The sequence below is a fragment of the Jaculus jaculus genome, chromosome 10, assembly GCF_020740685.1.
Source record: "Jaculus jaculus isolate mJacJac1 chromosome 10, mJacJac1.mat.Y.cur, whole genome shotgun sequence".
NCBI classification, from domain to species: Eukaryota; Metazoa; Chordata; class Mammalia; order Rodentia; family Dipodidae; genus Jaculus; species Jaculus jaculus.
Window position 1 is genome coordinate 11,617,501 of NC_059111.1, and position 22,366 is coordinate 11,639,866.

A 22,366-nucleotide genomic window follows, 5' to 3' on the forward strand; every position below is an offset into this window, starting at 1 on the left:
CAGAATACACATTCTGGCTTATAGTAACTAACAAAGTACCTCAGGAAAATGGGCCAGTTTGGTGAGGCATGGTGGTGCCCACCTTTAACCCTAGCTCTCGGGAGGCAGCGGTAGGAGGATCACTGTGAATTTGAGGTTAGCTTGAGACTATCTAGTGAATTCCAGGTTAGCCTGGGCTAGAGAGACCCTACCTTGACAAATAAATTTTAAAAAATAGGCCAGGTTGTACCTTTTTTTTTTTTTTCAAGGTAGGGTCTCACTGTAGCCCAGGCTGACCTGAAATTCACTATGTCGTCTCAGGGTGGCCTCGAGCACATGGCAATCCTCCTGCCTCTGCCTCCAAGTCCTGGGATTAAAGGCGTGCACCACCACGCCCGGCTGTACCTTTTTTTTTTTTTTTTTTAAATTTATTTCTTTATTTGACTGAGAAAGAGGGAGGGAGAGAATGGGCACGCCAGAGCCTCCAGGCACTGCCATCAAAGTCCAGACGTGTGCTCTCCCTTGTGAATCTAGCTAATATGGGTCCTGGAGAACTGAGCCTGGGTCCTTTAGCTTTGCAGGCAAACACCCTAACCTCTAAGCCACCATTCCAGCCCCCTCCCTTTTTTTTGGTTTTTCGAAGTAGGGTGTCATTCTGGCCTCGGCTGACCTGGAGTTCACTATGTAGTCTCAGGGTGGCCTCGAACTCACGGAGATCCTCCTACCCCCACCTCCCAAGGGCCCTGCGCCCACTGTTCAGTTTGTACTCTTTCACTTTTGTTCTGCGTGAATAGGTTTTGCTTCTTTCTGAAGGCCTTGGAGGTGCTTCCTGCGGTGACACTTTGTCTTCATCAGACAGGGGCTGTTGACACTGTAGCTCCGGTACCCTGAATTCACTGTAGTTCTCCCAGGTGCTTAGATAACAGGCATGCACCATGACACCCGCCTGTCTTTGTTCTCCTTATAGGGAAGAATTTTTAAAAATATATTTGCTTCAGAGAGAGGGAGAAAGGCAGAGGTAAAGAGGCAGACAGAGAGGGAGGAGGAAAGTGGGGTGAGTGTGACCCCCATGCGTGTGCTACTTCCCAGCTGACTTTTGTGGGGACGGGGAAGGGAACTCAGGCCGTCAGGCTTTTTAAGCATGTGACTTTAACCACTAAGCCATCTCTCCAGCCCTTGGGATAAGTTTTTGTTTGGTGCTTGGCAGTGCTGGGGAATCCAACCCAGGACGTTGTGCATGCTAGTCAAGTGCTGTGCAAGCAAGCTGCTCCACAGGGCTGAACTACCGGCAGCCCAGGACATGTTTGTGTATAACTTAGATACGGTTATGGTATTTTTTGTAAGGCTGGGAGGTAGCCCAGGTGGTAAAGTGCTTGCCTAGCATTCATTTTAAAAAAAATATTAAATTTATTTATTTGACAGAGAGAGAATGGGCATGCCAGCGCCTCCAGCCACTGCAAGCGAACTCCAGACACGTGCGCCCCCTTGTGCATCTGGCTAACGTGGGTCCCGGGGAATCAAACTTGGGTCCTTTGGCTTTGCAGGCATCCCTCCTGTCCTTGCCTAGCATTCTTGAAGCCCTGAGTGTGATCCTCAGCACCACATAAAACCAAGAGTGGTGGGGTGCATCTGAAATCAAGTAGATTAAGGTTATCCTCAACTATATATTGAGCCCTCCTGGGCCTCATGAGACCCTGTCTCACGAAACAAAACAAAAAGGATATTTATGCATACTATCATTTTCTTGGCTAGTATAACTTTACAAAGTATATAAAAAGGATTGGGAGTCACAGCAGTAGGTTCTGATCAGTGCTGTGCCTCTAACTGGCTTTATGACCTTCTGAAATGAATGTGTTCACTTTCCTTATCTGTATAATGAGCATGTTGGACTTAAGATCTCTAAGGTTCCATTTAGCTGTAGAATTTGTAGTTACATGGAAATGGTGATTGGATGAGCAGGACCAAAGTGATAGATGGGAATAGCTTTTTTAATGCTGTGATAAAAATATCTTAGTGGTTGGAGAGATGGTGCAGCAGTTAAGGTGGTTGCTTGCAAAGCCTAACAACCCAGGTCCAGTTCCCCAGGACCCACGTAAACCTAGGTGCACAAAGTGGTGCATGTATCTGGAGTTTGTTTTCAACTGCTAGAGGTCCTGCATACCTAATCTGTCTCTCTCTGCTTGCAAAGAAATAAATGAAAGTATTAAAAACTTTTTAAAAAGTATTTTTATTTACTTATGAGAGAGAGGGGAAAGGAGGGAGGAAGAGAGAGAATGGGTGTGCTAGGGCTTTCTGCCACTGCAAACAAACTCCTGACATGTGCCACAATGAGCATCTGGCTTATATGGGTTCTGGGGAGTTGAACCTGGGTCCTTAGGCTTCACAGGCAAGCACCTTAGCCTCTAAGCCATCTCTCCAGCCCTACTTCACTTTTTTTTTTTTCTTTTTGAGGCAGGATTTAATTCTAGTCCAGGATGACCCTGAAACTCACTCTATGGACAAGGCTGGCCTCAAACTCATGGGTAACCCTCCTACCTCAACCTCCTGAGTCCTAAGATTATAGGTGTGAGCTACTACACTCAATATTTATTTATTTTTGGTTTTTCAAGATAGGGCCTCACTCTAACCCAGGCTGACCTGGGATTCAGTATGTGGTCTGTGGGTGGCCTCAAACTCATGACAATCCTCCTACCTTTGTCTCATGAGGGCTGAGATTAAAGGCATGCACCACCACCACACCTGGATTTTTAAAATTTAAATTATTTATTTATTTTCAAGCAGAGAGTAAGACAGATAGAGAGAAGACAGAGAGAGAATGGGCACACCAAGGCCTGTAGCCACTGCCAGATGCATGTGTCCCTTGTGTATCTGGTTTATTTGGGTCCTTTGGCTTTGCAGGCAAATGCCTTAACCACTAAGCCATCTCTCCAGCTCCCAGATTCTTTTTTGTTTGTTTTTTTGAGGTAGGGTCTCACTCTAGCCCAGGCTGACCTGGAATTTACTATGTAGCCTCAGGCTGGCCTTGAACCCAAGGCTGTCCTCCTACCTCTGCCTCCCAAATGCTGGGATTAAAGGTGTGTGCTACCCAGCCTAGAATTTTTTTTTTAGTTTGCACGCACACGCATGTGTGTGTGGTGGCAGTGGCGGCTACAGGCTGACCTCAGGTGTGTTCCCGATTGCTTTCCACGTAATGATGATGATGTTATGTTATTTTTATTTTGTGATACGGTTTCTCAGCGAACCTGAAACTCAGGCATGTACTAGTCTAGATAGCCAGCAAGCCCCAGGGAGTCTCCATCTCTTCCTCCCCAGCACTGGGATTCCAGGCCCACATCACCATGCCCAACTGTTACGTGGGTGCCAGCGATCATGCTCAGGTTCTCATGCTTACACAATTGCTTTACCCACAGAGACATTTCCCAAGCCCAAAAGCTGATATCAGAAATATAAGTAATACTTACCTGGCAGAGGAGATAAGACTACAAAGGTGGTTTTCTCAGGATGATACTTGTACATTGCACTCTGGATATGCTAACCCCTGTAATTTCCTCAAATGCTGGAAACTTGACTGTGGTGGTGGGGGACTGTGACTGTGTTCACTCCACAGATACAAAGAGATAAAAGTAGTTTTTTTGTGGATAGGTTTAAACAAGAACAGAACTGCCATGTGGAGCAGGGGGATTGGATTAGTAAGTGGTCAGACCAGTTTCTCTCTACGTTCAACCTTTGGAATGGGAACACAGCATGGAATCGGGATATTGCACGCTGGTTCCTGTGATTTCTTCAGTGTTTGCAGAGGAAGACAGGAGGGTTTGTGCCGTCCTGTTCCGAATAGAGCTTGTGTGTTTGCTGTCTTGCCAGCACCATTCCTGGCAGTACTTCTTGGCAGGGCACTTTGAATCTGATTGGGATGAACCGAAGTGGCTCTTCAAGATAAACTCTGTAAACTTCAGTTACTGATCCTGAAGTTTGGTATGAGACCCAGGTGTTTACTTTGTTTTAGAACTGATGTTTCTAGAGCAAATTCCTAAAAACAAAAGTATAAGAAAAGAAATGGAATAGTGAAGTTAATGGGGCATAGAAAGCTGCAAGGGGAGTATTTTTTCTAGTCCATAATTTGTGAAATTTGCATTGTCTAAGCTTCCAATTGCTATAACTCAAACATTTAAACTCGTGTCTAATTCTTTTTTTCTTCATCACCACTTCATTTAAATCATTCATTAAATTAGTTTTTTTTTTTTTTTCCATTTGCCTCAGTTTTTCATCTGAACATTTCTAGTTCAGGTTTTTATCTTCTCTATATATTCAAGAGCCTCATGGTAATGCTCCTTCTGTGTTCCGTACTCCATGCTGCTGGTATGTATACATGTGAATTCCAGGCTGACCTGGAATTCACTCTGCAGTCTCAGGCTGTCCTCGAACTCATTCATGGTGATCTCCTACCTCAGCCTCCCAAGAGCTGGGATTAAAGGCGTGCACTGCCATGCCCGGCCTCTGCTGCCATATATATATATATATATTTTTTTTTTTTTTTAATTTTTTATTTATTTATTTGAGAGCGACAGGCACAGAGAGAAAGACATATAGAGGGAGAGAGAGAGAATGGGCGCGCCAGGGCTTCCAGCCTCTGCAAACGAACTCCAGATGTGTGCGCCCCCTTGTGCATCTGGCTAACGTGGGACCTGGGGAACCGAGCCTCGAACCGGGGTCCTTAGGCTTCACAGGCAAGCACTTAACCGCTAAGCCATCTCTCCAGCCCTCTTTTTTTTTTTTTCGAGGTAAGGTTTCACTCTAGCCCAGGCTGACCTGGAATTCACTATGGAGTCTCAGGGTGGCCTTGAACTCACGGCGATCCTCCTACCTCTGCTTCCCAAGTGCTGGGATTAAAGGTGTGCGCCACCACGCCTGGCTTTTTTTTTTCATTCTTGCCACCATGCCTGACTATATTTTTATTTATTTAGCTAATACTTATTGAGTAATTCATGTGCCAGGCCAGACATGGTTTATATCGATTTTATAGACTAGTGGAGATGACAGTCAACTAATGTATGTATAATTTTGAATTGAAAGGTTCTTAAATAAAACTTGGTTCTAGCCCAGATTAGTGATGCAAACCTTTAATCCCAGCAGTTTATTTTTGGTTTTTCGAGGTAGGGTCTCACTCTAGTCCAGGCTGACCTGGAATCATTATGTAGTCTCAGGGTGGCCTTGAACTCTTATCCTCCTTCAGCCTCCCAGTGCTGGGATTAAAGGCGTGAGCCACTGCGCCCAGTTTAGTCCCAGCACTTGTTGAGAGACCAGGTTTCTCATCATTGCAATCACTTCTAGCCATGAGCACCGCTATGTGATTGCTGGGGAACTGAATCTGTACCAACAGAATGCAAGCAAGGGCCTCTGATTGCTAAGTGTCTTTACCAGCTCTAGCATAGACTGAAATTAAAAGAACTTTTCATGGTAGTGTCTCACTCTCTAGCCCAGGCTGACCTGGAATTAGTCTCAGGGTGGCCTTGAACTCAAAGCAGTCTACCTACTGCTGCCTCCTGAATGCTGTGATTAAAGGTGTATGTCGCCATACCTGGCTAAAAGAACTTGTTGTGTTTTTTTTTTTTTTTGTTAAAATAAAAGCCATTAATGGCCCCTGTTGCCTACATAAAGACTAGCATTTAAGGTCCAGTATGTCTTGATCAATCCTTAACCTTATTTCATATATTTTTCAGTCTGTCCATCTTTTTACATAAAGCTATTCCTCTAATTTATCTTACACATTTCAGTCTTTATTTTATTTTTTTCTGTTGGAATGCCCTTTGCTTCTAAACATTCAGCTCTCAAATCCAGCCTTTCCTTCACACTATCAGAGCACTTTATCTCCTTTCTACAGCCTCTCTGCTTACTCGTCTGTAGTCAGAATTGACTTCGTGTTCCTCTGTATCTTTTGAGGGGTTTTTTGGCTTGTATCTCTGTTGTAACACTATCACATGTTGTCTTAATTGATAATTATTTGTGAGTCTATTTCTTCGTCTGCCATTCTAAGCTAAGTCCTGTGTGTCCTCTTTTGTCTCCCATGGCTCCGAGCCCAATGCTTTGAATATAACCTTATACTTCATTAATGCTGAATTGAATTAGAATTTGATTTTTGACAAAAGATACCTTTTTAGGCTCTCTTATGCTAAAGTAACTTCCATTCAATACATTTCATCCCAAATAGCATAAACTGGGAACCTGACGGTGAAGGGTTCTAGAAATGCTTCAGGTTCCAGAACAGGCTTTGTTAGCTCTACTGCTGGTAGTGCAGCTTCGCTCTGTGCATCGTGCGGAGGAGGAGCTTGGGAGTGGTGTAAGGCAAGTGGAGGCAGGGCCGGTCAGTCAGTCACAGCACTCTGTTTCAGTGAGAGAAATAGAAGCATTATTGGACCTGCTGGGTGCTGTTGATCTTTTTCCTATTTGCATCTTTCATTCCATAAATATTTATTGGGTACCTACTATTTGCAAGACTTTGTTCTAGCTGCTTACAGTCTTCCAGTGAATAAATAGAAAAAAATAAAAAATACTCTATCCTGGCAGATTTGGTTGTTTTTGAGTATAAGGGTTTTGCTAAGTAGTTCAGACTGACCTTGGACTCATTAACTAGCTTGAGCTGGCCTCCTGCTTCAGCCTTGTTAGTTCCTGGATTACAGACTCGTGCCACCATGCCCAGTAGATTCTGTCTTTTAGAAGGAGCTAGGGAAAGCACACTAAGTCATCGTTGTAGCGTTACGAGGGCGATAAATGATGTAGGAGTTTGGAAATGTAGAGGCGGGTTGGTGGGTGAGGTGGAAGGGTCGCAGCGTTAAGGAAGATGGGTTGTTGGCGCTGGTGTGCTGAGAAGGTCAGAAGCTCTCTTTCTGCCCAGCAGAGGGGAAGAGCAGCGTCTGAGATTGTTCCAGAGTCCAGCTGACTCTGCTGGCTGCATCTCTGGCTAGCATTCCTGGAAGTTAATCACAGTGAAAATTGCAGTCAGTCATGTCTGGAAGACAGTAAGGGTCGAACTGAAAACCTTATAGCCTGTTCCCTGAGCAATGGGATTTACCCTACTCTGCCTGGGCTTGGAGTCCCTGCTGCAATCGGTGAGTTAGGCCTCTGAATTTTCTCCTTTGTCAAAGGAAAAAGGCCAAAATATGACCTTTTTTCTAGTGTGGGTTCAGCAATTTTGGAGTAGCTCTTGAATCTTTAAAAGAATTTGTGGGCTGGAGGGATGGCTTTGTGGTTAAAGCACTTGTCTGCAAAGCCAAAGGATCCAGGTATGATTCCCCAGATCTACATATGCCAGATGCACATGGCACAGGAGTCTGGAGCTCACTTGGAAGTGGCTGGAGGCCCTGGCACGTCCATTCCCTCTGTCTGTGTCTCTCCCTCTGCCTCTTTCTCTCTGTCATATAAATAAATGATCATGAATATTTCAAAGATCATGCATATGGGTGGGTATGGTGGCCTACACTTGTAATCTCAGCACTTCCACGCAGAAGCAGAAAATCAGGAGCTCAAGATCAACCTGATCCACATGATCAGTTCTAGGCTAGCCCAAGTTGGTCAGTGTTTACACAAGGTCTGTCTAAGAACAAAACAAAATTTAAAAATCCTAAACAAGCCAGGTGTGGTGGCGCATGCCTTTAATCCTAGTACTTGGGAGGCAGAGGTAGGGGGATCTCTGAGTTTGAGGCCAATCTGAGACTAGAGTGAATTCCAGGTCAGCCTGAGCTAGAGTGAGACCTTACCTCACAAAAGCAAAAACAAAAACAAAAATAAGAACAAAATCCTAAAGAAACAAAACCCAGAGTCTGGGATCCACTGTGCCCCTAGTTTAAAAGTGAGTGTTCAGGTGTGTGGTACGTTGACGTCCTCTTGACTTCTAGGCTCTGTCCTCCCAGCTAGTTCCTAGTACAGCCACCTGATGATGAAGATGGCCTGAAGATGTGCCATTATTTTTTTATTTTTACTTTTATTATTTTTTTTTTTTTGAGGTAGGATCTCACTATATCCCTGGCTGCCTCTCAAGTGCAGCGATTAGAGCCATTGACCACCATGCTTGGCTGTTTTCTAACCATTATACTTCATTATTTTCCCTGTCTTCTCATCTTCCCTTCTTCCTATACAGGAAACTGGTAGAAAGCAGAAGTGCCTTAGGCTAGGTTGTTGTTTAGGCAACTATTTTTCGGGTTTTGTGAGGTGGAATTCACTCTGTAGTCTCAGGGTGGCCTTGAACTCAAGGCGATCCTCCTATATCTGCCTCCCAAATGCTGGAATTAAAGGCGTGCCACCGTGCCCAGCTGCAACTTTCTTTCTTTCTTTTTTTTTTTTTTTTGAGGTAGGGTCTTACTATATCCCTGGCTGACCTGGAACTCACTTTGTAGTCCCAGGCTGATCCTGAACTCACAGTGATCCTTCTACTTCTGCTTCCCAAGTGCTGGGCAGCTCATTTGTAGCAGCTGGAGGCCCTCGCATGCCTATTCTCTTTCTCTCTGTGTGCAAATAAATAAATAAGAGACTAAAAAACAAAACAACAACAACCAAAAATCATAGGGTCTTATGCATGCTAGACAAGCAGTCCACCACAAAACTAAAAGTCCTAAAAATTCTTAATCAACTCAGAGCCATGCTGAGAAAAATCTGTTGCTTTAGGAAACTTGTGTATTTTGGTGTTGAGTTGTTGAGTGGGCGTTTGGCCAGATATTTCTTTATCTCAGTCTGGGGGATTTGCTGTACATGACACTTGACTCTGTACACTTCCCTCTGCGCTTGAGCGCTACAATAGTATCTTGCTGCTGTGAACTTTAAGCACAGCAAGTGAGTGTTTCTTTTTCCTTTGGCAGTTGAAAGAATGTCAGCTTGACTGACCCAAGTTGTATTGCTTTTATTAGTAAAAGACCTTTAACACAGAATGGCTTATTGTTTTCTCTGAAGTAATATTTCTGAGGTTTGTATTAGTATGTCTTTCTCGCCCTGACAAAATCCAAATCCTTGGATTTCAGATGAAATCCATAACCTTATCTGATAAATTGGGCAGTGCTGGTAGTATGCTTTCTCCTACTGAAGGAAATCAGTTTTAACAGGACCTTTTGGTTAAGTGACATAATGGTGATATGAAATTTGCTTCCAATAACAAATCTGTATGTTATACCTGATTGTGTCTTTTTTTTTTTTTTTGGTTTTTCGAGGTAGGGTCTCACTCTAGCCAAGGCTGACCTGGAATTCACTATGGAGTCTCAGGGTGGCCTTGAACTCACGGTGATCCTCCTGCTTCTGCCACCTGAGTGCTGGGATTAAAGGTGTGTGCCACCATGCCCAGCCTGCAACTCTCTCTCTCTCTCTCTCTCTCTCTCTCTCTCTTTTTTTTTTAAATAAATGCAATGCTTAAAATTACACAATCAAGCCGGGTGTGAGAAGAGCTGGGAGAGGAGAAAGGCATCTTTTTAAAGTTACAGTTTCAGTTAGAGCCAAAGAAGAAAAAAAGGACTGGATGCAACCTAGAATTTGGGTGGAAGAAAAAGGATGGATTTGATAATCTGTGTGCACAATTAATGCTAAAGTGTTTGTTTTTGATCTTTAAGCATTGTTAGCTGGGTGTGGTAGTAGTTCATGCTTGTAATTCCAGTGCCCAGTAGATTAAGGCAAGAGGATTTCCAGTTGGAGCCAGCCTGGGTTACATAGTGAGATCCTGGCTTGACAAACACAAAGAACAACAGGCCAAGCGGGCGTGATGGTGCACACTTTTAATCCAAGTGCTGGCCTTGAAGAGTTCAAGGCCACCCTGAAACTACAGCGTGAATTCCAGGTCAGCCTGAGCTAGAGTGAGACCCTACCTCAAAACCAAAGAACAGGGCTGGAGAGATGGCTTAGCGGTTAAGTGCTTGCCCGTGAAGCCTAAGGACCCTGGTTCGAGGCTCGATTCTCCAAGACCCACGTTAGCCAGATGCACAACAGGGCGCACGCATCTGGAGTTTTGTTTGCAGCAGCTGGAAGGCCTGGTGTGCCCATTCCCTCTCTATATCTTCCTTTTTGTCTGTCAGTCGCTCTCAAATAAATAAATAAAAATAAACAGAAAATAAAATAAAAAAAGAACAAAAACAAAAAAAGAACAGTTAAAATGGAAAGGCACATGTCTGCAATCCCAAACTCTCTCATTCTGTTCCATTTGCCTGCATCATTTATCACTCTTTTACTACTACATAATTACTTACTGTGCTTATTCATATCTCCTAAAAGATAAAAGCCACTGGGCATGGGGGCATGTAATCCTAGCACTAGGGAGGTTGAGGCAGGAGAACTGCTGCAAGTTTGAGGCTATATAATGAGTTCAAGGCCAACCTAGGATACATAGCCAAAATCTTTTCTCCAAAAGCAAGACCAAAAGTAACAGAGAGAGAAGAAAGAAAGGAAGGAAGGAAGGAAGGAAGAAAAAGCAACTAGGGAATTAAGACCACCTTAGTTATGGTGATGAAAGGATCATTCAAAGTTGAAAGCCTTAGAGAATTTATACTTCTGGGTGCGGCACTTGTTTGCAAAACGTAACAACCCCAGTGCAGTTCCCAAGTACCCACATAAAACCAGATGCATATAGTGACACATGTATCTGGAGTTCTTTTGTAGGGACTAGAGGCCCTGACACATCCATTCTCTGCTTGCAAATAAATAAATAAATAAATGAGATGAAGCCTGGATTTTAATTCTAAAACCAGAAAACTCTAAAAAGACTTATTTATTTTATTTTTAATTTTTTTTGTTCATTTTTTAAATTTATTTATTTGAGAGCAACAGACACAGAGAGAAAGACAGATAGAGGGAGAGAGAATGGGCGCGCCAGGGCTTCCAGCCTCTGCAAACGAACTCCAGACGCATGCGCCCCCTTGTGCATCTGGCTAACGTGGGACCTGGAACCGAGCCTCGAACCGGAGTCCATAGGCTTCATAGGCGAGCGCTTAACCGCTAAGCCATCTCTCCAGCCCGACTTATTTATTTTTTAAATTAAAAATATTTTTTTGTTGTTATTTATTTGAGAGCAACAGACAGAGAGAAAGAGGCAAAAATAGAGAGAATGGGCACGCCAGGGCCTCCAGCCATTGCAAATGAACTCTAGACGCGTGTGCCCCCTTGAGCATCTGGCTAATGTTAGTCCTGGGGAGTCAAGCCTTGAACCGGGGTCCCTTAGGCTTCACAGGCAAGAGCTTAACCACCAAGCCATCTCTCCAGCCCTTTATTTATTATTATTGTGTGTGTGTGTGTGTTTGAGGTAAAATATTGCTGTTGTCCAAGCTCACCTGGAATACACTCTAGTCCCAGGCTGCTCTCAAACTCATAGTGATCCTCCTCCTTCTGCCTTTGGAGTGCTGGAATTAAAGGCATGCACTACCATGCCCAGCTTTTGTTTCATTGTTTTAGACAGGGTCTCACTCACTCGGTAACCCAAGGTAGCCTTTAACTTGTATTCCTACTGTCACTGCCTCCCAATTGCTAAGATTACACCCCCCAAAACTGTAGATTAGCAGATTTGAAGACCAACTGGCAATAGAATCTTGTTTATAAGTAGCGTCAAACTAAGTTGAAGTAACAATAGAGAGGAGAAATCCTAGCTGGCTGTTGTCTAAATTTGCTCCTTGATGAAACTAGCATAACTTCATTGACCAAAGAACTTACATAGGCAAATGAGACCCGTTCATCAGTGGTCAGAAAAGCTGCAAACCCTCAGTTCTAGGTGTTTGTAGTCTAGTGACAAAAACAAATGCTGGGCTGGAGAGATGGATTAGTGGCTAAGGCACTTGCCTGTCAAGTCTGATGACCCGGGTTCAGTTCCCTAGTCCCCACAGAAAGCCAGATGCGCAAAGTGGTGCATGAATCGAGTTCGTTTGCTGTGGCTGGAGGCCCTAGTGTTCCCATTCTTTCTGTCTTGCTACTCTCTTTCTGTGCTTGCAAATAAATAAATAAATTAAAAAATAGGGCTGGAGAGATGGCTTAGCAGTTAAGCGCTTGCCTGTAAAGCCTAAGGACCCCGGTTCAAGGCTCGGTTCCCCAGGTCCCACGTTAGCCAGATGCACAAGGGGGCACACGCGTCTGGAGTTCGTTTGCAGAGGCTGGAAGCCCTGGCATGCCCATTCTCTCTCTCTCCCTCTATCTGTCTTTCTCTCTGTGTCTGTCGCTCTCAAATAAATAAATAAATAAATAAAAATTAAAAAAAAAATAAAAAATAACCAACTGTTAATCACATACTCATGCATTGGGGAAGGGAGGAAAGGCAGGTGAAGGACTGACTCCAGGATGAAAACTGATGCAGAAAGGTGGTGGTGGCATGGGATAAAGGGTGGCCATTAGAAAAGGCTGGACAGCTGGAGAGCAGTTAAATTTGGCCATGGTTTATTTTGTTGCTGTCTGGTCTTTCTGTGACACGGTCTTGATTTGTACTCAGTTTGAGCTTGCAGCAGCCCTTCCACCACAGCCTCCCGGGTACTGGGATTAGAAAGGTGAGCCACCGCACCCGCCTCTGTGGTTTCCCTTGACAGAGTCTCCCAGTGTATGTAGCAGGAGCTTGACCCCACACTTCTTAGGGGACGTGTTTGCAGATCGTACCATTTTCTTCCAGCAAGTCCATTAGTGTAGATGGTACTTGTTTAAGAGATTTGAGAAAGACAACAAGGTCTAGAATATAAAATATGAATGTACTTCCTTGCATTTAAAAAAACAAATTCTGTTTATTTTTTATTTATTTGAGAGTGACACATAGAGAAAGAGGCAGAGAGAGAGAGAGAATGGGCGCACCAGGGCTTCCAGCCTCTGCAAACGAACTCCAGACGCGTGCGTCCCCTTGTGCATCTGGCTAATGTGGGTCCTGGGGAATTGAGCCTCGAACGGGGTCCTTAGGCTTCATAGGCAAGCACTTAACTGCTAAGCCATCTCTCCAGCCCTTCCTTGCATTCTTCAAAAGCTCTGGCTTTTACCTTTTTGTCCAACTTCTGTATGAATTTGATCATGTTGTATTTTTTTTAATTATTATTTTTGAGGTAGGGTCTCACTTTAGCCTAGGCTGACCTGGAATTCACTATGTAGTCTCAGGCTGGCCTTGAACTCACAGCAGTCCTCCTACGTTGGCCTCTCCTATGCTCGGATTAAAGATGTACACCACCAAACCGGGCCTGATCATGTTTGAGAGATAAGAAGATTTGAGATACAAAAAAGTTTATGCTTGTGCTGGAGAGATGGTTTTGTGGTGAAGGCGCTTACCTACAAAGCCAAAGGACCCAGGTTCCGCTTTCCAATACCCATGTAAAGCCAGATGCACAAGGTGGCTCATGTGTCTGATGGTGTTTGTTGTGGTTAGAGGCCCTGGTGCACCCATTTCTCTGCCTGTCTCTATCTCTCTCAAATAACTAAGTACAACATATTTTTTTAAAGTTAATGTTTGACTAAACAGCTCTATAAGCAGGGCTAATTTCTTAGATCCCTTGATTCTTAGCTACCTCCAGTATTGACTCTCTAAAAAAAAAAATTTTTTTTTTTTTTAGGGTCTCACTTTAGCCCAGGTTGACCTGGAGTTCACTATGTAGTCTCAGGGTGTCCTTGAACTCACAGTGATCCTCCTACCTCTGCCTCCCAAGTGCTGGGATTAAAGGTGTGCGCCACCACACCTGGCTTCTTTTTAAAAATTTTACAACACGCTTGGCACAGAAAATTTACCTGTGGGAAATCTGGGCCCAGTGGTGCAAGGCCTATAGTCCCAGTTACTCTAGGGACTAGGGCAGGAGGGTCAAAAATTCAAAGCCATCCTAGACGACAGAGTAAGTTCAAGGCCAGCCTGAGCAACTTTGTGAGACCCTGTCTCAGAATGAAAAAGAAAAAAAGAGGGTTGAAGATGTTGCTCAGTGGTAGCGGTAGCATTTGCCCTTTTCCTAGCATGTGCAAGCTTCTCTCTCCACCATGCTCAACAAAAAGTTTACCTTTGGTGAAAAGAATGAAATTACAAAGGGCTGTGTGTAGCCTTATTAACTGTTTACTTTAGATAATCTTTGCTTTCCATTACTTGGCCTAGTTACACACAGGTCTTGGTGTAAAGGCTTTCTGTGAGGACCAGTTTCACAAAGTGAATTGTTAGTCTGGACTAGAGTGAAACCCTCCCTCAACAACCCCCCCCCAAAAAAAAAAACCCAAAGTGAATTGCTATAGGGTTGGGCTGAATTATTTACAGATTTAGTGCGCTGCTCATCCTATTATGGGATATGTCTGCTGGCACAGACAGTATTGACAAACAACCCAGAATTTCAGCCTGAGCCTTGGTGAATAGCTTTGTCTTGGTGGAAATGTCAGTTGCTTATGTGAAATGAAATAGGCCTCATAATCTTTGTCTGAGAATAGCCGCCTGTGAGGACCATAAAACTATTCATGAGCTGCGGCATAAAAGGGTTACTACAGTTTTGCTCTTCTGTCCTTGTGTGACATCTGGTCAGATGAGCCCTGTTGAATTGGATCTGTCTTTTCGATTGGCACCGTCTGTTCTTTATCTAATCTCCACTGGTGATATAGGCCAAGAGCAATGGTACTTGTACTTGAGATGACACAGTTCCATTGTTATAGTAATTAAGGCAATAAATTAAGGAAGAGGCTCAAAGGGAAGTCGATTGTTCCTCCCAGAGCCTTGGGTAGAAATTCAGTTGATTAGTGATTCCCAGAAAGTGTGAAGTGCGGCAAGTGAAGAGGGAGATGCCTTGTGCAGCAGACAGCTTCAGGTCCACTGAGATGAACTTTCAGACCAGACACAGATATGGAGGAAGGGATATTTATCGAAGCTTACAGCTCCAGGGGATGTTCCATAATGGCAGTAGAAGCTGGCCTGTCTTTACAGGCCCAAGCAGAGAGAAAGAGAAGCACAAGCCAAAAACCAAAAAGCCACAGCACACTTCAGGAAGTCCAGCTAGGCACACTTTACATATCTTTAGATTGAAATCTGAAACCCACCACCACACCTTAAGATCCACCCAGTGACACGGCCTCCAGCCAGGTGGCTACAGATGCAAACTACAAACAATAAAGAACTGAATGTGTTAGGGGCCCTCTATTCTCTTCAAACGACCACACCTTGCTTTTCCAGCTAGGTGAGCTCAGAGCCACAGGGGCTGCTTTACCTGTCGTCTTCTCACCTGAGGCTCAAATGAAGTGATTTCAGGGCAGCAGCTGGACTTCAGGGAAGTCCATACCACGTGGTACCCTTCTCAGCAGCTCTGTTGTATCCTCTGATAACCCTCAGTTCCTGGGCCATAAACCCTGCTGAACTTCACACAGTTTAGATTTGAAGTGGAGTCAACAATTCAGCAGGTTGGAAGAGTCGGCCAGAGAGATACTGCAGACGTTGAAGCCTTGAGCCTGTGCTGGTGGCGTAAGAGGTGTTGTTTTTGGTGCTGGGTGGGGTAAGGCCTTGGTCATGCCAGGCAGGCCTTCTGCCACCACATCTAAAGCTCCATCCCAGGGGCCTGCGAGAGCTGTGCCAGTAGGATAGAACCTTGTCAGTCACAGTTGAAGGGTTCATGAACCAGAGACCTAAAGGTAGTTTGTTATTTTATTATTATTTTGGTTTTTCGAGGTAGGGTCTCGCATTAGTCCAAGCTGCCCTGGAATTCACTGTATAGTCTCAGGCTGGCCTGGAACCTATCGCTGCCTCCCAAGTGCTGGGATTAAAGACATGCACCACCACACTCAAGTTTGTTCTTTTTTTGTTTGTTTTGAATCAGGTTATCATGTAGCCCATGCTAGTCTTGAACTCACCTTATAGCTGAGGATGACCTTCAACTTCTTATCTTCCTGACTCTACCTCCCCAGTACTAGAATTTATTTATTTATTTTTGAGAGAGAATGGGCATGTCAGGGCCTCTAGCCATTACAAATGAACTCTGGAAGCGTGCACCATCATCTGGCTTACGTGGGTATGGGTACTGGGGAATCTCTGCAGCTATACAGGATTGTAGGTTTCCACCATCACACTTGGTTTTATTTGGTGCTAGCGTAGAACCCAGGGCCTTGTGCATGCTAGGTAAGAACTGTACCAACTGAGCTAAGTCCTCAGCCCAGCACCTTTAGTTTAAAAGGAAAACCCAGATCACTGAGTTTAGAAGGAAAGATTACCGTTTCCCTCCACAGCACCAAATAGTTATCAGTAAAACCTACAATCTTAATTTGTCAGATTAAATAATTTTTTTCTTCTTAAATAAATAATTAATTTGAGATAGAGATAGAGAGAGAGACAGACAGACAGAGGCAGAGAGAGAGACAGGGAGGGAGGGAGGGAGGGATTGTGGACACACCAGGGCCTGCTGCCCCTGTAAGTGAACTCTAGACACGTCCTACTTTGTGTGTCTGGCTTTAGGAGGGTACTGGAAAATCAAACATGGACCATCAGGCTTTGCAAGCAAAGTGCCTTTAGCAGCTGAGCAATCTCTCCAACTCAATATATTTAAAATATTTTTTTAATTTATTTTTTATTGACAACTTCCATAATTATAGACAATAAACCATGGTAATCCCCTCCCCCCACTTTCTTTGTAACTCCACTCTCCATCGTCTCTCCTCCCTGTCTTGGTCTCTCGGTCTCTCTGTCTGTTTCTCTCTTTTTTTAAGATTTATGAGAGAGAGAGTGTGTGTGAGAATGGGTGCGCCAGGGCCTCTAGCTGCTGCAAAGGGACTTCATCTGGCTTACATGGGACCTGGAGAATCGAACCTGATTCCTTAGGATTTGCAGGCATGTGCCTTAACCGCTAAGCCAGCTCTCCAGCCCTTGGTCTAGCTTTTATTTTGCTGTCATCTGAGCCTTGTAGGGTGTGAATGATAGAGATGTTTCAGTGCTGAGCACTCCTCTATCACTTCTCACCACTATGGTGCCTTCTGAGTCATCCCAGAGGTCACTGCCATCTGAAAAGGGAAGTGTCTCTAACCAAAAATGAGGGTAGTATTAATATATGGCTATGAACATTAAGAGAAGTGCTTACTGGGCACTGTGATGAGCACAATATATGCATTTAGCCGGACACCAGCAGGTATTAACACTCCAAGGGCTCAGGACTTCCCCCTTCATAGGTTTTCACTATCAGGCATTTATTCCCTCCTGTGGAGCGGGCCTCTAGTACCATTAGAGAGCAGTTGGGTTTCCTCTCTAATAGGCCACTTTTGCACCCTTGGCTCTTTTGGCCTTGCTGGCCCAACTTAAGGCTTGCAGTGTCACCTATTGTTTATCTCCACCGGTGACTTCTGTTTCTCCCATAGAGCTGCGTGCACCATAGCTTTTCCCACCTTTCTGTCAGCTGGTCTACATACACAGAGGAGGTTTTCAGCTCAACTCCAGCCCAGCTCAATATTTTAATTAATTAATTTATTTCAGAGAGAGAGAGAAAGATAGACGGAGTGAGTGAGAGTAAGGATGGGTCAGGGCCGCTTGGTGCTACAAATGAACTTCACATAGATTTGTCATTTTGTGCATCTGGCTCTACATGGGTACTTAAGAATTGAACCCAAGCTGGGCTTGGTGGTACATGCCTTTAATCCCAGCACTCGGGAGGCAGAGGTAGGAGGATTGCTGTGAGTTCGAGGCCACCCCGAGACTACAAGACTACAGAGTGAATTCCAGGTCAGCCTGGGCCAGAGTGAAACCCTACCTCGCAAAACCAAAAAACAAACAAACAAAAAAAAAAAAAAAAAAAAGAACCCAGGCCATCAGGCTTTGCAAGCAAGCACCTTTACTCTTTGAGCCATCTCCTCAGCCCTCTTTGACTTTTCTTAATACTGTAGATGTCCTGTAGCTGGCAAGGCATCACATTCCTGTAATACCAGCACTCAGGAGTGAGACAGGAGAAGCATTAAGAGTTCAAGGCTAGTTTGGTGACATAGTTAGACCCTATCTGGGGCGGGGGAGAGGCAGCTTATACAGTACACCCATGAAATGACCTTGTCTTAGTGCAACACTTGATTTATGAATATTTGGGTCATTTTGTATTTCTGAGTTCTACTTTATTTTTAGTTTTGTACCCTCTTGCTTAGAACATGGCGGATTCTCTAATGATGCAACTTGGTTAATGTCAGTGGAAATTTGAGTTAGCTAGCTCTTGATGATTGTTTCTCACTATACCATGTGAATCTTCCTAGAGTGAGTATGTAACATTTTCCCCCTTTGGCAAGCAGCTTTTGGAGAGGAATACCTAGCCAGGCAGCCTTGACATTCATGTTTTATATGTGTGACCTGTGTTTTACAGGTTATATACACTTAGACACAACTGTCACTTGCTCAGGCCAAAGACTATAAAAATATTGATCCAAAAACCATAAAAAGAGGAGGACAGCACTGCCCAGTGTATCTGCAGCTTAGACTGGGTTGTCTGTGGGTAGCTAACAATTAAAGGAATCCTTTCTTGAAGCCTGCTAAGTTGGATAGAGAGAGGTATTCTTTTTCTTGTTATGCTTGGATATAAGTAGGACTCTGACTAATTTTGCCCTCTGAGCAAGAGCAATACACTTTTTCTATTCTTTTTGTTTATTTTTCAAGCTAGAGTCTCGCTCTAGCCCAGGCTGACCTGGAATTCACTCTGTTGTCTCAGGGTGCCCTCAAACTCTCGGCGATCCTTCTACTGCTCCCTCCTGTGCTGGGGTTAAAGGCGTGCGCCACCATGGCTGGCCACTTTCTTCATTCTTAGTCTTGTAGAAGAGAGGTTTATTTGTTTCTGCTTTAGAGGAGTGACAAATGCCTTCAAATGGGCAATTAATGACCTGAAATGTGTGATTTACAAATATGTCACTCTGGGCTGTTATTTGGGTTCCAAATCAGAAACTGGCTTCTGAACTTCAATGACCATATGCTGCTTGTGAATTTGAATGCTCTGGGCGGGTGTGCTGAGTGCCTGTCATGGACTGGCTTGTCCCTAGCAGTGTTCATGCTGAGATGTGGAACGGCACCAACCGTCCTGACAGGCTGTGGTGGGCAGTGATTCCAGAGTCCGGGCATCGACAGGCCTAAGTAGACAAATGCAGTACGGTTAGGCGGAGAAGGAGACAGGTGTGGTGGCGCATGCCTTTAATCCCAGCACTGGGGAGGCCCAGGTAAGAGGGCTGCTGTGAGTCCAAGGACACCCTGAGACAGCATAGTGAATTCCAGGTCAGCCTGAGCTAAGCAAGAACGTCCCTGGGGGCAGGGGAAGGGAGAAAGAGAAGGATATTCACAGCAGCTCTTGCCGATTGTAAGTGCTCTGGGGCTGTCAGATGTTGATTACCCAGAGTCTGCACTTTTTCCACTGTGGGAGCTAGAGGTCACTGCTTTTCATCTCCAGCTAGCATGATAGTCATCCTACCTCCTAAGGTTAAACATCTCCACAATGACCTGTCAGAGTCGATTATTAGCTGTATAAAGCCAGAGATGCTATAGGGAACAGATGGGAAGTGGTTTGGCTGCTATAGCCAGGCTAATTAAAGAATCCCTGGCAATTTTACAGAGTATATTTTGAAATGTACCACCAAAGTTACTGTCAAGCCTGCTGAGTTTGGAAAGCTAGATTTCTGAAGAGTTACCTGGTTGAAAAGTAATACGTATGCAATTCATTTTTTGTTTGTTTGTTCTTTTTGTTTTTCGAGGTAGGGTTTCACTCTAGCCTAGGCTGACCTGGAACCCACTCTATAGTCTCAGGAGGTCTCTCCTCCTACCTTTGCTTCCTAAGTGCTGGTATTAAAGGCAGTGTACACCAGCATGCCTAGCTTATGCAATTCTTTATTGTCAAAAATAGGACAAGGGCTGGAGAGATGGTATAGCAGTTAAGGCATTTATCTGCAAAGCCAAAGGTCTTAGGTTTGCTTCCCGAGTACCCACATAAAGCCTGATACAAAGTGGTACATACTTCTGGAATTTCTTTGCAGTGGCTAGAGGCCCTGGTGTGCCCATTCTCTTTCTCTTTCTCTGTTTCTCAAATAAATAAATAAATAAATAAATAAATAAATAAATAAATAAATTAATTAATTAATTAAAAAATAGGAAAGTTGGGCATGGCATTACATGCCATTAATTCTAGAACTGAGGAGGCTGAGGTAGGAGGATCCCCATGCCACCTGGGGTTACAGAAAGAAAGAATGAGTTCCAGATGAATCTGGGCTAGAGTGAGACCCTACCCAGGGAGTTTGGGGCCAGGTGTGTGTGTGTGGGGTGGACAGTCTGGGCATGGTGGCACAAGCCTTTTCTCTCAGCACTTGAAAGGCCAAAGGTAGGAGGATCACTGAGAGAGGTCAGTCTGAGACTGCATAGTGAATTCCAGGTCAGCCTGGGTTAGAGTGAGAACCTACCTTGAAAATCAAAACAACAAAAAGAATAGGGCTGGAGAGATGGCTTAGTGGATAAGGTGCTTGCCTGCAAAACCAAAGAACTCAGGTTCCAGTCCCCAGGTCCCATATAAGTCAGATGCACAAGGTGGCACATGCCTCTGAAGTTTACAGTGGCTTCCCATTCTCTTTCTGTCTCTCAAATAAATAAAAACAAAAGATTTTAAAAACATAGCTGGATGTGGTGTTATATGCCTTTAACTCCAGCACTCAGGAGGCAGATAGGATCGTTGTGAGTTCAAGGCCACCCTGAGACTACATAGTGAATTCCAGGTCAGCTTGAACTAGAGTGAAATCCTGCCTTAAAAAAACAAAAATAAATAAATAAATTTTAAAAAGAATATTAAAGGCTGGAGAGATGGCTTAGCAGTTAAGCCCTTGCCTGTGAAGTCTAAGGACAAGGCTTAGTTCCCCAGGACCCACGTAAGCCAGATGCACAAGGGGGTGCATGCATCTGGAGTTCGTTTGCAGTGGCTGGAGGCTCTGGCGCACCCATTCTCTCTCTTCTCTCTGCCTCTTTCTCTCTGTGCCTGTCGCTCTCAAATAAATAAAAATAATAAAAAATTATAAAAAAGAATATTAAAAACATAATGGCAATATTGAATTGGAACAAGACAATGAATTTAAAGTCAGCTTTATTATTTGCTTGGTCTTTCCTTCTTGGTTGTGAGAATGAATTTTTGTTGTTGTTTTGAGACAGCCCAGACTGACCTTGATCTCATAGCAATCCTTCTACCTTGGTTTCCAGGCTGGGATTAAAGGCATGCACCACCACGCCCAGCTGCCATAGTATTTTCTAGAGAAAAGACTTTTGTTTTCTGGCTTTTCGAGGTAGGGTCTCACTCTAGCTCAGGCTGACCTGGAATTCACTATGTAGTCTCAGGGTGGCCTTGAACTCACGGTGATCCTCCTACCTCTGCCTCCCAAGTGCTGGTATTAAAGGCGTGCGCCACCATGCCCACCTAGAAAAGTCTTTTTAAAAAAAATATATTTTGTTTATTTATTTGAGAGAGAGAAAGAGGCAGAGAGAGAGAGAGAGAGAAAGGGAGGGAGAGAATGGGTGCACCAAGGCCTCCAGCCACTGCAAATGAACTCCAGATGCATGCACCCCCTTGTACATCTGGCTTACGTGGGTCCTGTTGACTCGAACCAGGATCCTTTGGCTTTGCAGGCAAATGCCTTAATTGCGAACTCCAACTCTCCAGCCCTGAGAAAAGACTTTTAAGAAAATATTTTTGTACAACTTTAATCCCAGCACTCAGGAGGCCTGAGGTAGGATGATTGGTGAGAGTTCAAGGCTACCCGGTGACTATATAGTGAATTTCAGGTCAGCCTGGGCCAGAGTAAGACCCTACCTCAAAAAAACCAAAAAACAAATTAAAAATTTTTTATTATTGCTAGGCATGGTGGCACGTGCCTTTAATTCCTGCAATTGGGAGGCAGAGGTAGGAGGATCACTGTGAGTTTGAGGCCACCCTGAGACTACATAGTGAATTCTAGGTCAGCCTGTACTAGAGTGAGACCCTACCTCAAGAAACAAACAAACAAAGAAATTAAATTATAAACACAGATAGTGAGAAGAGGTGAGGCACTCTAAGGCCTCCTACTACTACAAACTCTGTGCATCTGGCTTTATATGGGTTATGGGGAATTGAACCCTGGTCTTTAGACTTTGCAAGCAAGTGCCTAAACCCCTGAGCCATCTCTCTAGCCCTAAGAAAAGTCTTTTGAATCTAAGGAAAGTCGTCCTGTGTTTCCAGGGATAAAACAACATGAAGCGGAAAATAGGGTAATTTTAGTGGCTAAATTAAACACTGATTCTAAAATAGCTCTGGAGTTAGCTGGTAAGCCTTCGATTAATGCAAAGTATATGTTAAACATAGCTACAGTTTAAGAGATTGCAGAGGTGAGAACTCATGATTTTGGGAAGAACTATACTGAAGTAATTCTGTAGTAGAGTTTCAGTTTAGCATCCATTCCTTTTCCTAGAAATGCCCTCAGTCCCTTCCAGTAGAATTCTTTTCAGTATCAA

The 22,366-nt window shown here is 44.1% G+C and overlaps 1 protein-coding gene and 1 pseudogene across 2 annotated transcripts in view; both read left to right on the forward strand.

The window, feature by feature from the left end:
- The window catches only part of Znf609 (zinc finger protein 609), a 147,906-nt gene that overhangs the window by 8,099 nt on the left and 117,441 nt on the right, over positions 1 to 22,366 (forward strand). The gene's annotated exons all lie outside the window — the stretch shown is intronic.
- LOC123464322 lies at positions 3,433 to 3,584 on the forward strand (annotated as a pseudogene).